This window comes from Pholcus phalangioides, unplaced genomic scaffold (genome assembly GCF_987345545.1).
Source record: "Pholcus phalangioides strain wild (caught in Gottingen) unplaced genomic scaffold, Ppha-v1.0 ptg000015l_1, whole genome shotgun sequence".
NCBI classification, from domain to species: Eukaryota; Metazoa; Arthropoda; class Arachnida; order Araneae; family Pholcidae; genus Pholcus; species Pholcus phalangioides.
In genome coordinates, this window is record NW_028301608.1 from 13,863,940 (window position 1) to 13,879,520 (window position 15,581).

Genomic DNA, 15,581 nt, shown 5'->3' on the forward strand with positions numbered 1-15,581 from the left:
TTAAACTAGTACTTTTTGGGTAGTGCAAAGTAGCCACAGTTTTGCTCAAAACATTCCCATCAAGCATAAACACGAGCGTATACAGACACAGATAGGGTGTCCTATAAGTCTAAATTCGGCCTTTCTCTCATCAATCTTTCATCGTAGAGGTATGGTTCTAATTTAAAAATATATATGCTTATAAAATGTGTTCAGGAATCCCTCTGTACTAGTTTCGAGAGTGAAAATATAGTGTGCCATAAAATAAAAAAACATCTAAAATTTTATACAGACACCGTCCTCAAAAACGCAATTAGAAATTTGTTGCCCTGTCTCTTCTGAAACCAACAAAGAAAATTGCAGTTTCTTAGTTTAATATTCGTTGAATTCAAAAATCGGGGATAAGTTGGGAAAGAACAGCATAAACTAACGGACAACGCTTCTTTCCCTCATTTATGCTGAAACTTCTCTCCGATTTTTGAATCTAAAGTTCTCACGAATATTGCGCTTAGAAGCTTAGATGGGATTTGGTTTTTTCACACAACCCCCATGGGACACAGCTTAGGACATGGATTTTTCTTCTTTCTTTTTTGGCCCCAATAGACAGGACAACAATTTTCTAATTGGGAGTTAGAGAATAGGCGGAGACCTTATAAAATTTTTTCTTTATTTTTTTATTTTATGGCAAACTGCATTTTCACTTTCAAAACTGGTACAGAGCGATTCTTGAACAAATTTTGAGCATTTTTTTTACACTAGAACCATACCTCTACGATGAACGGTTGATGAGATGAAAGCCGAATCAGGACTTACAGGAAATCCTATATATACTAAACCAGTCCGATTACCTTCCTTCTTATAATCGCAAAGACAAAACATCAAAGCTTCTTGTGGTTCAGCAAGTCACTACAAGCCGTCAAACTTAAATAGTGTGGACCTACACGTAAGATTAAGATTTTGAAGAATGTGTAGCGATGCATGAACGTGATTAATGGATAAATTTTGATTTCCGTGTAATTTTTCTTCTGTTTTTGGTTCTGCATCTCGACAACGAGAGCTCCGCGAGCAAAACCACCAGTGATAAGACCAATCCCAACAACAAGAGACACGACGCACCAGCGACGTCATCGATTTCAAGGGCTTTCAGTTGATCGGCGTTCGCGTCGGAGATCAGAGCAGACCTTGCTTTTTTGGACAGAGAAATGTTCCTTCTCGTCTGAGGCATGTCCGTGTGCTTCTTCACCCAATGGCTCACCAGACCAACCTCTTGTAAGCGTCGAATCCTTTTTTACATGTAAAATAAGACAATATAAATGAGAAAAATTACGAGAGTGCTGATGCGCGCGATTCATCCATCCCACTAGCATCAGAGATTAATATGTTGAAAGGATAAATCTGTCATAAGAATACAAACAAAATCAAGTTATCACACAGACCTCTCGAACCTGTAGGTCATGAGCACCGCGTGGTGCTCTCTGAAACATCCAAGAGTAAGTACCAGTATAGCCGGCATCCCACGATTCCAGCGTCATCATGCAGGATAGGGAAAGGATAAAAAAATTTCTTTTCTCGACATAACCACAAAACCGCTGCCGGTGTGAAGGAAATGCCGGTTTCTTTCGGAAATTTTCAAACAAACACGCTAGGTGTGGGGAAGACATTGTATTAGCTTTCCCTACCCTGCGTGAGGAAGCTAGAATCGTGGGATGCGTGCTTTAAAATATGCTCTTTTAGTTATGAGGTTCCCCATTCAAGAATCCAAATTATTTTGTCCTTTGTTCTAGCACAGTAGTTTCAAGTTCTTCCTATAAATGCATGAAAGCCTTGCGAATCCCTAGATCTAGACATGCGTGGATTGCTTACGCCATGTAATGCGTAGAAGGTGTACGAAACCTCTTGAAATGTGTAGATGTCTTGCTATCCGTAGAAATGTGTGTGTAAAAAACATGCAAACTTACGTATTCATAAAAATGTGTAGAAGTCATGAGTATTCGTAGAAATGTGTAGGTGTCGTCCGTATTCGCAGATATGTGTAGATGTCTTGATATGTGTAGATTTCGTGATAGAAATGCAAATATGTCTTGCGTATCCGAAAAAAATATGTCTTGCGAGAGCCCATCCGGGCACGGCCCGATGCCTCAAGAGGGGAGTGTTCTTACAAAAATGAGATATAGTTGAAATTTTCGAAGAGTATGTATGTAAATTTGGCTGGTAGTGCTTTAGAAAAATTATTTGATTCCCCCCGGGGCTCATGGTATCTTAAAGACGGCCCTATATATCCGTAGAAATATTTAGAGGTCTTGCGAATTCGTAGAAATGTGTAGAAGTCTTACGTGTTCATAAAAATGTGTAGATTTCGTGCGCATTCGTAAAAATGTGTAGGTGTCTTGTTATTCGTAGAAATGTGAATTCTGACCACGACGTTTGAAGTGAACAGACGTACTTCTTCCGCTGAGCAACCGAGCGTGAAGATTTGATCGCTATTGGGGGGGGGGGGGGATGAGCTGAGGCTTTTTGAGCAGACCAATTAATTTTGCCTGGGGGTGAGCCCCTCCCCAATAGTTACTGAACATACAACATTCTACTTCTTGCGTACCGGTTTGAGTCCCGTATTTATGAGAATGGGGATTTTTAGCCTCCTCAAAGTCGGCGCCTCTATCCCTAGGCGTGCGCAGTTCTAGAAATGCATAAATCGCGTGCGTACACCTTTGGAATTCGCAGGAAGCTTTCATATCCGTAGATATATATATGTGGAGCGCATGTGCAGCTCTCGGCGTATGTAACTCTTGAAATGCTCAGGAAGCCCTGGTGGGGCCGTGGGTTAAGACGGCGCTGTCTGTATAAAACTTCCAAAAACCAGGATCCGGAAATTTCAACTCCGAAATTTCGCTCCCGGCACGTTTCATCCCCCGCACATTTCACCCCGACATTTCGGGGTGAAATGTGTCGTGACTCATACGGTCCCCTGACCGTATGAGTGACTGAGTAAGTAAGTGAGTGCCTGTATGAGTGAGTAAGTGAGTAACAGTGCCCGAGTGGCATGGTGGTAAGATGCTCGTCTACCATCGTGAAGGTTGTTGTCTGGGTCCCGGGTTCGAACCCAAGGGAGGATGTAGATAAGATATTTTCCCTAACGAACTCGAGGCGACCACCGATAGACAGCGCCTTCACTTCCAACCCATCTCACTTACGGCAGTAAATTGCAATATAGCGATATGGCCAGAGTTGGTGTTTGGTGAAGTAGGAGTAAGTGAGTGACGGCATGAGAATGTGAGTGAATGAATGACCGTATGAGTGACCATGTGACCGTATGAGTGAGTGAATGACCGTATGAGTGATCATATGAATAAGTGAGTGACCGTATGAGTGATCATATGAATAAGTGAGTGACCGTGTGAGTGAATGGTGAATATGCCACTCAGTCATCCACACTGTCAGCGCTGGTAGAATGTCAGAGGCAAATTTCCGGGTGTGAATTGTACCAGAGACGAAACGTGCCAGGGGTGAAATGTCGGGGTTGAAACTTCCATGAACCCCAAGAACCATAGAGAGCGCACTTACATGGCATTGAACTGCTGCTCATAAGGGAAGTTCTTCCTGAATGCCCAACATGGCCGGATGACACGCAGTGTTTCCCCGAAGTGCAGAAAATGCTCCACGCCGAGTACTTTGGACATGAACCGAGTGCCACGATGGAAATTGTACATTGCGAATTTACCTTCGAGCACCTTCCGGATTCCACTTTCCATCGAATCGAATAAATTTTCCTTGTGGTCGCGGATGTGCTTGGCTATCGGTTCCAGTTCTTTTTCCATACCCTAAGATTAGACAACATTATTTCCAAAAGCCTGTTTTGGAGTTCAGTCATTTTTCTCCAATTTCTAGAGAAGTACTGGACAAATTCTGAAATTTCTGTCATATTTACTTTATATTGTTACTTAATTATTATTGTTAACCATTCCCAGTGAAAATTTAGTCACGAGTGCATTTAGGGGGGACCACCAAAATATTTAATAAGAAAAAGATATATTTGATCAAGCCTGTATCAGAGAAAGGTACAAATAACTTGCAACTTGAAAAAGAAATATTGCAATGACTTTGTGCAATACTTTTGTGCATTTTCATGAGAATATAAAGTATATTCACGAAAATATAAATGTTTTGCATAAAAATTCCAGTTTTCATCGCATGATTTTTGCTCATAACATGCCGAGTTTTAAATCAATTTTTACAAAATTCATAGAAAACATGACGCTATACATGAGAAATACTGTACAGAAATGTTTTTAAAATTTTGAAAAATCATTATTCGAAGAATATTTTTTTGGTAAACTATTATTAATTGTGCATGCGCAAGAAATATAAATTTTATTTTTCATAATTTGATTGTGAGAACTTGTGTAGAAATTCCAGTTGAATGTCATGAAAATTCAGGAAGATATACGCAATATTGTGAGCTGCAGTTTCGAAACTTGCTGATAGCAACTGAATACATCACAAGAGATTTTCCACAAATAGTTATTGATTATTTTCTGTTATTTGATTATTTCGAGAATAAGTGAAGTCGCATGTCTGATGCAATGTAAGAGAAGTGTTCTAGCATAACAAGCGTGTATGATGTGTAATAATGTCTAATAATGTGTTCATAAACAAACTGAAGCCAAAATGCAATTCAGTTACTTTTAGCAAGTTTCAAAATTACAGCTCACAATATCACGTATAACCTTCTAAATTTTCACGACATTCGGCTGGAATTTTCATATTACGTTGCACTATATATCTGGCAACCAAATTATGGAAAACGAGTGGAAGTATATATATTTTTCATAAAGTGCATATTTTTTGTGCACGTGCAATTAATAATCATTTATTAAAAGTACTTTTATCTCATTGAAATAATAATTTTTCACATTTTAAACTTTTATGCTGTATGTCTCATGTATAGCGGAATGTTTTCTTAAAACTTTATACAATTTGGTTTAAAACTCCGAATGTTATAAGCAAAAATCATACAATGAAAATTTTACTTTTTATATAGAAAACATTTATATTTTCGTGAATATAAGTGCTATTCTCATGCAAGTTATTTGCAGCTTTTTCTGTGATACAGGCTTCACCAAAAAGTTTTTTTTCTTATTTAGTTACTTGTTTGTCCCTTAAGTGCACTCGTGACTAAATTTTCACTGGGAATGGTGAGTACCAATATAAGGTATATATGACCGAAATTTTAGAACGGTTCGCCTAGTATTTTTCGAGAAATTCGAGAGAATCTCTAAACTCCAAAAAAGGACACAGACTTTTGGAAACATAGTGTATATATATGTCATGGTAAGTGTGATAAATCCGGTTAATTACGCATAATCCCGACCATTTTAGCAAGTTTGATAAATTTTCCTGAATTTATTTTTTTTACTGGAGAAACCAGTAACGTCATCGTTCCGAACGTCATCGAAATAATTCCTATTTGATGAACTCTGAAAGTGGACCTCGATGTAACGAACTCCCTTTTAAGAAATTTTACGATCGTATCTCGATATGATGATCTTTCCTTTAACAAATTCTACTAACATACCCCCGATATAATGATCTCCCATTTAACAAATTTTACGACCGCGCCCCGATATCACGAACTGCAATTCAACAAATTCTTTGGTTTTAAGGAATTTTTACAAGTTCTTGCGCGTATACAATCAGACCCCAATATAACAAACGGATTATAACGGATAATCAACGATTATTAGCATTCGTTCGCCCCAAAAGGGGCATCTCTTCGCTTGTATAAATTCATCGCTCTACTGTACCACGTTGCATGCGGGATTGTCGTATTCTCATCTACTATATGATGCTGAAAATTTTGTTTTTTTATTCCGGTTAGTCCTTTTTCTGTTTACAATCTATACCATGGTTTAAATTTTTATTTTATACACTCTTGTCAATAATCTTCCGTCAATCCCGCATCCATCTTTTGATCGTTTAATGTATATTTTCCCATGTTTTTACCATTCCACCTATAATATTTTTCGGATTGAATCGCCCCACCACGGCCATTTTTTTTTAGAGGTTGCTCCATCCTATTTCATTGTATTCCCCCCCCCCTATCACCGGATAAGGGGAAGAAGACTCCTGCTTCTCTTGATTCCCGGAGATATCGAGTTTAATTCTGGTCCTAAAGTTCTCCACTCACCCAAAACTTCTCAAATACAAACTAGAAACAATTCCCTTCCTGAGGCAGCCAAAGCCCCGGATAATTCTGATTCTTCCATCCTTCTTAATATACAAGATACTCAGACTATTCTCAATAAAAAAAAAAAACTGACACTTCTCTCACATAAACAGGACTCTCTTAGTATCCAACTAAACGGCTTATCTCAACGATTAAGTGCTGTTGAAGACAAATTTTTTCCCATCGTAGGCCTTCAGAAACGTATCGACCTGGGCCGCAACTAGGGGGGAGCAGGCGGGTCTCGTGTCCTTGGCGCTGGACCAGAGGGGGCGCAAATTTTATTCTCAAACCTCTCTTTCAACATTACAAGGGGGGGGGGGCGCCAAAATGCGCACTTGCCCCGGGTAACGAAGCATCTAGTTGCGGCCCTGGTATCGACCTTTCATCTGACTTCTCTGAATTTCATTCTTCCCTTGTCAGCAAAATAACCGATCTGGAGGGCCGCTCCCGTCGTGCCAACTAAATTTTTCGTGGCATCCTGGAGGGATCCTCGGACTTGCGGGAACAGATTTGGAGGACTTCCCGGAAATTCTGCGATGCTGGTTTGAAAGTCAAACTATTTTTATAACTTTGCCCTTATCAATAACACTAAATACATTTGGGATCCACCACTAATTATATCTTCCCGATTTCCCGATCTAATTGTAATCCTACTCCCCCGTCTGACTTCCCTCAATCTTTTTACACCACCCCTTTAGGCCTCGCTCCCCGAACTTCATCACCTCAAGTTCCCTTGTAGCACCCACAGACTAATAAGAATAATATAGAGCGCGCGCGAGGGGTTACAATGTGAAGCAAAGATCCGGAGTCACGTGACTCCGGTCAAAAGGCTGGTCAGGGAACAGAGGCGTCGGAAATGTTTCGAACCTGTGGGTGCTCGTCTTGAGCTTTATATTGGAAATTACGATTACTCAATCAATTCTGGGGGTGCTCAGACCCGAGCCACAAATTACAGTGGGTGCTCGAGCACCCCCGGCTCCGACGCCACTGTCAGGGAATCTCGCTGGCAATGCTTTCCTTATGGCTATTCGTATGACGATCTACACGTGCTGTCTTATTTTTGATTAGAATGGTCAACACTTGCGCAGCTTTCGGATGTTCTGAACGGTTTAGGAAAAGGGGGCCAGTATCCTTTCACAAGGGAATACTTTTTCGCTTATTCCCCTTCTTATAAATTCAAAATTGGAATATTAAATTGACGATTCAATGGATTTCTGACGTAGTCTCAGTTTTTAACGATTCCATTTTGGATTTAATTCAATTAAAGTTCCAAGTTTTGGTAAAATTCAAATGTCATGAGCCATTATTAAATGTTTTAATAGAATTTTTGGTAATAAATGATTGAAGTAATGAGTTTTATAAACTTTTAACTGAAATATACATCTCCGCAAGATTTGGCGAGATTTGGCGAGCTAGTGAGTTTATTCCAGTTTCGCTCAACTTGAAGAAAATATGCTTTTCAAAATGAGGAATTTATGACAAATATTTTATTTAAATAGAATGTAATGAAAACTCATCCTCTACACAATGGCAGTTTTGCATAAAAATGTATAACTACCTCCAAAAATGGTATTTTTACCTCTCTTCACACCTGAGATAAAACTATTACAGAAAAGAAATTTTTTTATTGATTAATTTCTGTTTGTTGTATGTGAAATTGCCCTCAAACAAGAAAATTAATTAATTAATTGATTAATTAATTTTCAGTCAAAATCCTTATTAGGACCATCTGAGTTAATATCTGAAGTCACTATGTGTACCTCAGATATTAACTTGAAGAAAGAATTATTCTAAAAACTACTTAACGCCTAAAAAAAATGAAGATTCACATATGTATACTTCTGGAGCGAAGAGGATACACATATGTCACATGTAACATACATTTACGTACTCTAAATTATTACATATATACGCTACACGAAATTTCATTTCTTATAATTTAGAAAAGTACTGACGATAAGGTATCACAATTTTCTTGAAAAATTCATTTTATTCCTGAAATATTACGTAAGTGTTTACATTTCTGTGTGATAAATTTATAAAAGGTTTTCAAGAAAATGTTAGAAATGAAACTTTTACTTATTATTTAAATATTTCATGACTGAATATGGTATGAATTCGTCCTAAATCAGCTAAATTAGCAGCACATCGGGCTTTGTTAGTAACATATACAGGGTGAATAGGTAACAAGGCGTATGACATTTTACTGGTGTGTGAACCGTTCATCCTAAAGGTATACTTCCGATTAAAAAAGTATCCAAATCACGTGTAGTCCTCAAACAACTCTAAATGCTGAAAAACCGTTTTACCTGCATTTAACCGCTGTTATAAACAGTTAACTTTTTTTTTTATTTCAATAACTATAGAACCTACAAGAGTTGATCAACTTTGCCCAAGAATATTAAGAAGACACCAACGAATAAGGCCTTCTGCGTTGGTGTCTTCTTAATAACTATAGAACCCTTTGCAACATGAATGAAATATCTGAGTACTACAAGAAATTTGGATTTTTTTGGATATTTTGAATTTTTTTTCTAATTGGAAGTATGCCTTTAGGATGAACGATTCTCCAGTATAATGCCATAGGCCCTGTTACCTCACCCTTCATATCTCATGAAGCAAACTTCTCATTAGACATCTCATTAATTTGTTTCCAACTGGAAGTCACCTCAGTGTATTTTATGTGATACTGTGTTTAAAAAAAATTTCCCCACTAAATATTTAAATAAGAAAATAAATCGGAATTTGCGTACCTGCAAGTGTAGAACTGGAAACGTGCCAAATTTCGTGCCGCAACCGAAATTCTTCGTCTTCATGGCATGCACGAGGTCCTGGAAAGATGAGATAGGTGGTTCCCGATCCGGGATCGCCATGAAGGATAATAAAAGACCAGCGTAACTCGTCCTCATTATCATAGTATACCACAACCAGACGCACAGGAATATACGGACGCTACGTCCTTGGAAATAGGATTCACGGCACCCTGGGGAAAACAACACACAGAAACTAAATTCCAAATCCACCATTATGATCAAATAGACCACGGCCCAAGGACCAAATATAGTCTCGGTGTCACCTGATGTGACCCGTGACATTAAAAATCAAATCTTGTAAAAATGAACTAAAAGGCACATTTAGATTTGGTGATCACTTGTGTGACCTGCACGCCGCACATACACACACACCTTTTTTTTACAACTGCGGACTTGAAGCTGAACAAGTTCATGGACTGGAAAATAAATTGAAGAACGTTTTGCGGACCAGCAAAAAAATAGATAAAATAATTTGAGAAACGACGAAAATTTTAAATACGTATGCGAGAGAACACTGGTCTAGATCAGTATTTGCCAACCTGCACAACCCGGGGGTCCGTCAATATTTTTTAAGGAGTCCGCGGGATCATTTGCATTTACTATCATTCCATGAATGACATAATTTTTGCTGTGAACTTGTAATTTATTCAATTTTTTATGATAAGCAAGTTATAAGAAAACAATACATTTTGGATTTTATGGGGGGGGGGTGACTTGAAAATTGATCTCGTAACGTTACACGGTATCAACGTAACGTTGACTTTCATTGCAAGGTGTCCACGACTTCGAAAAGGTTGGGAGAACACTGTTTGATCATCGGTTCCCAGTGTGGATTGCCGGAACCCCCCCCCCCCCCCCCCAGTGTTCCACGAATTTTTTACAGGGGTCCACAGTCCAATTGTAAAATTATAAAAAAAAAAAAATTGAAGCTAAGTTGAAAATAAAAATTAATAGTATAAATAAATTACTTCTCAAAAGAAAAAGTTAAAGAAATAATAATAATGCGCAAAAAACACAGCTACAACGTTGGTAGACTGCAGTATTAATATTGTTATGATTTGGCAAAAATTTAATTGTGGTGACATCTCTCGGTAGGAATATGAAACGTTGTTTTAGTTCAGGAAGTTCAGGAACTGCTTACTAGTATTGGACTTCATTGTTCGGGAAAAGAACGAAATTTCTGTCTACAGGCCTGGGTCAATGGCAGACACCAAGATTTCCAGGGGCCCTAAAACTAAAAGTGGAGGTCTTTGGCAGCATCATGTTTTCTGGTCTAAAACTGAAAGTGGGGGTCCATGGCATCAGCGATTTCCACATATCCCCCCCCCCCCCCCGCCCGGAAAATCTTGGTGTTAGCCATCGACCATTCATAGCAGGAGAAACTACAGCCATATATTAGTGAAAATGATTCCTACTGCAGTGTACAAGTTGTAGCGGTGTTTTTGCACGCAAATTTTATTAAAACTATTCTTTGAAGTAATTTTTTTTTTCAACTTAACATTTATTCATTTTTTACAATTTTACAATGGGGTCGTGGACCCTCGGGGAAACAGGCATCTCCCAATTTGGGAACCGCTGGTCTAGATCAGGAGTTCCCAAATTGGGGTTTCGAACATAGAGTTTCTCGCGGAACCGTTGATAGTTTTCAGGCGGTTCTCTACGGAACAAACTTCTGATATGCACCACCTCTTAATGGCATACGCTGGATCGAACTTTGAAGGGGGCGCAAAAGGGTTTTGGGGGGGGGCGGGGGTGCAAAAATGACCCTCCCGAGAAATTTTGAGTTATCACCTCCCAAAAAGTATTAAAATTAACAAAGATCGGTTAAAATACACATAAAAGATATTTTCTTTCGATATTTTAATTTTTTTTAAACCGATATATTGAACTTGTTAATTTTTGGTCGGCTTGGTAGGAGGCGCGGTACTCCTATCCCCTCCCCCACATGCTTAGGACGCCTCTGCTCTCAGCGTAGATCTCTGCTATCATCGTAGCAGGTCTCTACTCTTAATGTACATATTTATGGTCATAAATAATTTTGCCAGATCTTATCGTGGGACCCCTATTCAACTGAGGCCTCTGCATGGCCTCTACAAGGGGCTGGGGCTGGCAGAGCTCCAACCTGGAGCCCGAGATTATTCTCATCATTTTTGTTTTTCACACTATACGTTCATAATAGAGGGTGCCCGTGAAGAGTCTTACCTGGGCCCACCAAAGATCTCAGCTTGGGGGGGGGGGGCGCACTGCAGGATGGGGAGTGGGTAGAGGTCCCGCGCCGTGCCCGATTGAACTCATGGTTAAGACCCAAGAGGTTGGAGCCCTGTCATCCTATATACTGAGAGGCATATTCGGTTTTTTACACTATAAATTCACTATAGGGGAGAGCCCACTAAATATCTCAGTTTAGGGGACCTGACTTCGAGGGGGGGGGGGCATGGTGAGCACAAAGATGATCATGGGAGGTGGGAGAAAGGAAGAGAATTTATTCCTACATGGAATGTGTCCTCAACTTTGTTTTTTTCCAGATGTGGGCATATTGTCTTTTATTTCACCTGCATTGACCTGCTTCTCTGCGCATAGAACCTGAAAATAACATACTGCCTTATACAATATAGGGAATTTTTTTTCTGCGCAACAAAAAATCTGTATGTACACAGAAGCATTCTCATCCTTAGTCCTTCCCCATACTCTGAATGTCCATATTTTGTGAACTTATTAATCATGAAAAAAAATGGTGCCATCCTTCGTTACTTTTGTTCGTAGCCAACAAATGGGTGAAAATAAAATTTTATCAGCCACAAACTTACCTTTCAGGAAAACAACTACTCAGTACACAATGTACCATATTGGGAAACTTCATTAAACTAGAACCCCTTCTGCCACCTATCGAACTATCAAATAAAAAGCATAACTGTTATTCGAATGGAATTGGGCAACCGTTTTTTATTAATGTGCCACATAAAAACACAATATAGTATGATAATAGCAAATATTTTTAAACAATAAAATTAAACAAACTATAAAATTTGCTACAAAATTTTAGCAGTTTATTATTATGTACAGTAAAATAATATTAGTACACACGAAAAGTATAACCTTCTGTCTCTAGTAATTATAATCGTAAATCATATTAGCGTGTAAAGGAAGTATTTAGAAACGGCTTGCATGATTTTCGATTATAATCACAAAGAGGGCTCGACTGATAAAGAGACATCGTATCAGAGAGTACCGTCATTTAGGTAGCCTAGGGGACACTTTACGCGTGTTAGTAACATTACTTTATTGTACACAAACATCAACTGCTGAAATTTTGCAACTAACGTGATAATTCAATTTATATTACTACTCAAAAAATATTAATATCATATATTGTTTTTTATGCGGCACATTATTCTTTATCAATTCCATTTTGAAGGATTATTAACAGTTGCGTTTTTTATTTGATACGTGGCAGAAAGGGTTACAGTTAAATGATATTCCTCAATGTAATACATCCTGTACTGTATAGTTGTTTTCTGAAAGGGATATTGTAGCTGATAAAAAATTTTCTTTTTACCCATTTGTTGATTACGGGCAAAAGTAACTAAGAAAGCATAATTTTTTTAATGGTTAATAAGTGTACAAAATATGGACGTTGAGTCTGAGAATGACCAAGGATGAGACTACTTCCGTGTACACAGAGTTTCTGCTGCGAAGAAAATAATCCCTATATATTGTATATGATGGAGTGTATTTTTTTTCCATTCCGCACAGATATCGAAATTCTGTGAGCAGAGGAAACAGGAACAAGGTGAAATCAAAGACAATATGCCCACTTTCTAGAAAATAAAAAGGATCTTTGGTACCAACGAAATAAAAAAAATTATTCAGTTCAGCGGGACGGTTTTCCTTCATTTAAGCCTGATTTTTCCATGACAGTCAAGCAAGGACACCAAAGTCAAGCAATGGCAAGGACCACATAATTTTAGGCTCTCCGATGAGGGGTTTGCCTCCTTTCCCCCCGGCCGGATGCAGATTCATTGTTTTGTGGCCTGTGGGCTTTCAAATTTTGCCTTACTTCATTCAATCATTCTAGTATAGTTTTCATGACTACTCATTCTCCTAAATTAAACGTCTCGGACTATAGCCTGATCAAACCCCCCCCCCCACTACCCATACCGTAAATATATCTGTGTGTCACTATCTTTCGGTCGTTCACATGCTTTCACGCCCTCTAGGTCACTGTTTTCGTCTATCGCTCACCAGATCATTCTTTTGGTCATTCACATGCTTGTGCGCTGTTTTGGTCACTCACATGCTTCCATATTATCTAGGTTAGTCATCTAAGTGGTCTGGATTCTTTTTTTTTTTTTTAACGCGACACTATCTTGCTAAAATTCAAAACAAAAAATAGCTTCGTGAATATCAACCAACAAGAAAATTTTCTTCTTTGAAAGCTCTCCGGGATCCGGGATTTTTAAGGGTTCCGTGGTATTTGATCACGTGGAACCGTCAAAAAACTGTCACGGAACTCCAGTTGGAAACCCCTAGTCTAGATGATCCCTATTTATTAGAATCTGCAGAAATCTAATGCCGTGCACCCATTGGGACACCCATTCCCTTCAAAATAATTTTGAGTATCAAATTGTTTTACCTTGATTAATCAACGAGCAGTATATGAACCAAGAAGTCCTCCTGAGTGATGTTTTTTTAAGCTTCCTCCTCCTATTCTGACTTTGCGAGGACAGAAAATAGAGAGAAACGACAGCTACGAAAAAACTCGAAATGACAGCGATCCATACCTATAATGATCGTAAGTCGAAAATTACATGATTTTAATAGGCGGAAAAAAAAATTCCGATTCATCAAAAAAATCTTATTCAGAGACACATTTTCACGGTTAATACAGTGGATCCTCGCTTATACGACGTCAAGAGGCCGTTTCAAAATAATCGTCGTATAAATGCCTAAGTCGCATAACTAAGATTCCTTTGAACCCCCCCCCCCCCAAGAGGCATACAAAATTAATATTCAATTTTTATTTGAATACTTTCAAATAAATTCAATGTGTTTGATTGATTGCATCTTACGTTTTCACTGTCTGCAGCGTATATGCTCAAACCCATGGTCGCGGGTTGAAAGGCCTCCGCACGGGTTGTCACGACCATCTGAAACATCATTAATGGCTACCTAGCTAGTTTGCCACATTTTATATCACAGCATCGTATTTCGTTTCTTCTCATTTTTGGCATATAATCTTCCTGGTTGGTTCAGAAATACCGCATGGTGATTGAATGTGGGGCATAGAAATCGCCAATTCTGAGCCCGATCGTTTATTTTCCGCACGGCGATAATATTGGCACGAGAAGGGAATTTTTTTGCCCGAATAATTCTGAGAGAAAATGGACTACTTTCTGACGTCATGAATAGCGTGTGGAGGCCTATCTCTAGGAGGTGCTGGTTGAACGTGGCCCACGGGGTCATCTAATCCGCGATCCCACCCAGTCCGCGAACTCAAACCTAATTTTGTAAAAATAAACTTGGCGACACATTTCCAGATCACGTAAGTGTCCCGCGGCACATTTTTAGATCACTTACTCACTCGCGGCATGTATTTATAGATGACTGAATGACCCTCGGAAGTTCTAGAGCACTTAAGTGACCTGCGTCACAGTTCTAGATAACTGAGGGACTATAGCCTCCACAAGGGTAGAGCTGACAGGGTTCCTGCCCCGGGGCCCGGGTCGATTACCATCATATCATCATACCAAACATCTGGCTTGGGGGCCCCCAAAAAGATCCTGGTCTGCAGGGCCCTGCTCCAGGATGGGGGAGGGCAATAGAAGTGATCCAAGTCCTATTTACAGGTCACCGCGCCACAGTTTTAGAGCATTTAAGCGACCCGCGGGACATTTTAAGATAATTCAGTGACTCGTGGCACATTTACAACTCAGCGCTGCCCAGTTCCAGAGCACTTGAGTGACTCGCGGTACATATTCAGATCACTTTAGTCGCCCGCGACACATATTCAGATCACTTTAGTCGCCCGCGACACATTTCTAGTCAGTGAAATGGCTCGCACTCTCCTAAAGGTGGAACACCCTTGGTCTGCAGAAATTGCGCGCATTTGAAGGATAATAAATGACGTTTTCTTAAAAGATTCCGAGTTCGAGTGAAAGTGAAAGCGTCGAATGATTGAGATTTTGAGACGAATAAATGAATTATTTTAAAATGCATAGGAACCAATTGAGACCGAAGCTAAACATCATATAAATATGAAAGTCGTATAACTGAGCGACGTATAAACGAAGTTCCAGTATATTATCTACCTCTAAATGAAAGAGCACAGAGATAATAAGAGTTTTCCACCTCCAAAAGATATAATGACGATAATAATAACATTATCTCATCTTTGTTCGATTCCAGACATTGAATTCCTGGTGAAAAATTCTTCTCTTTCCCGGAAATTCCGGCAGAAATTACAAATGGTGGGCGAAAAGCATCCACATACACCGATAGAAGGTTATCCCACGTCTCATTAATCGTACCCCCTTATTACTGCTAAAAGCAATTATCTCAACATGGTC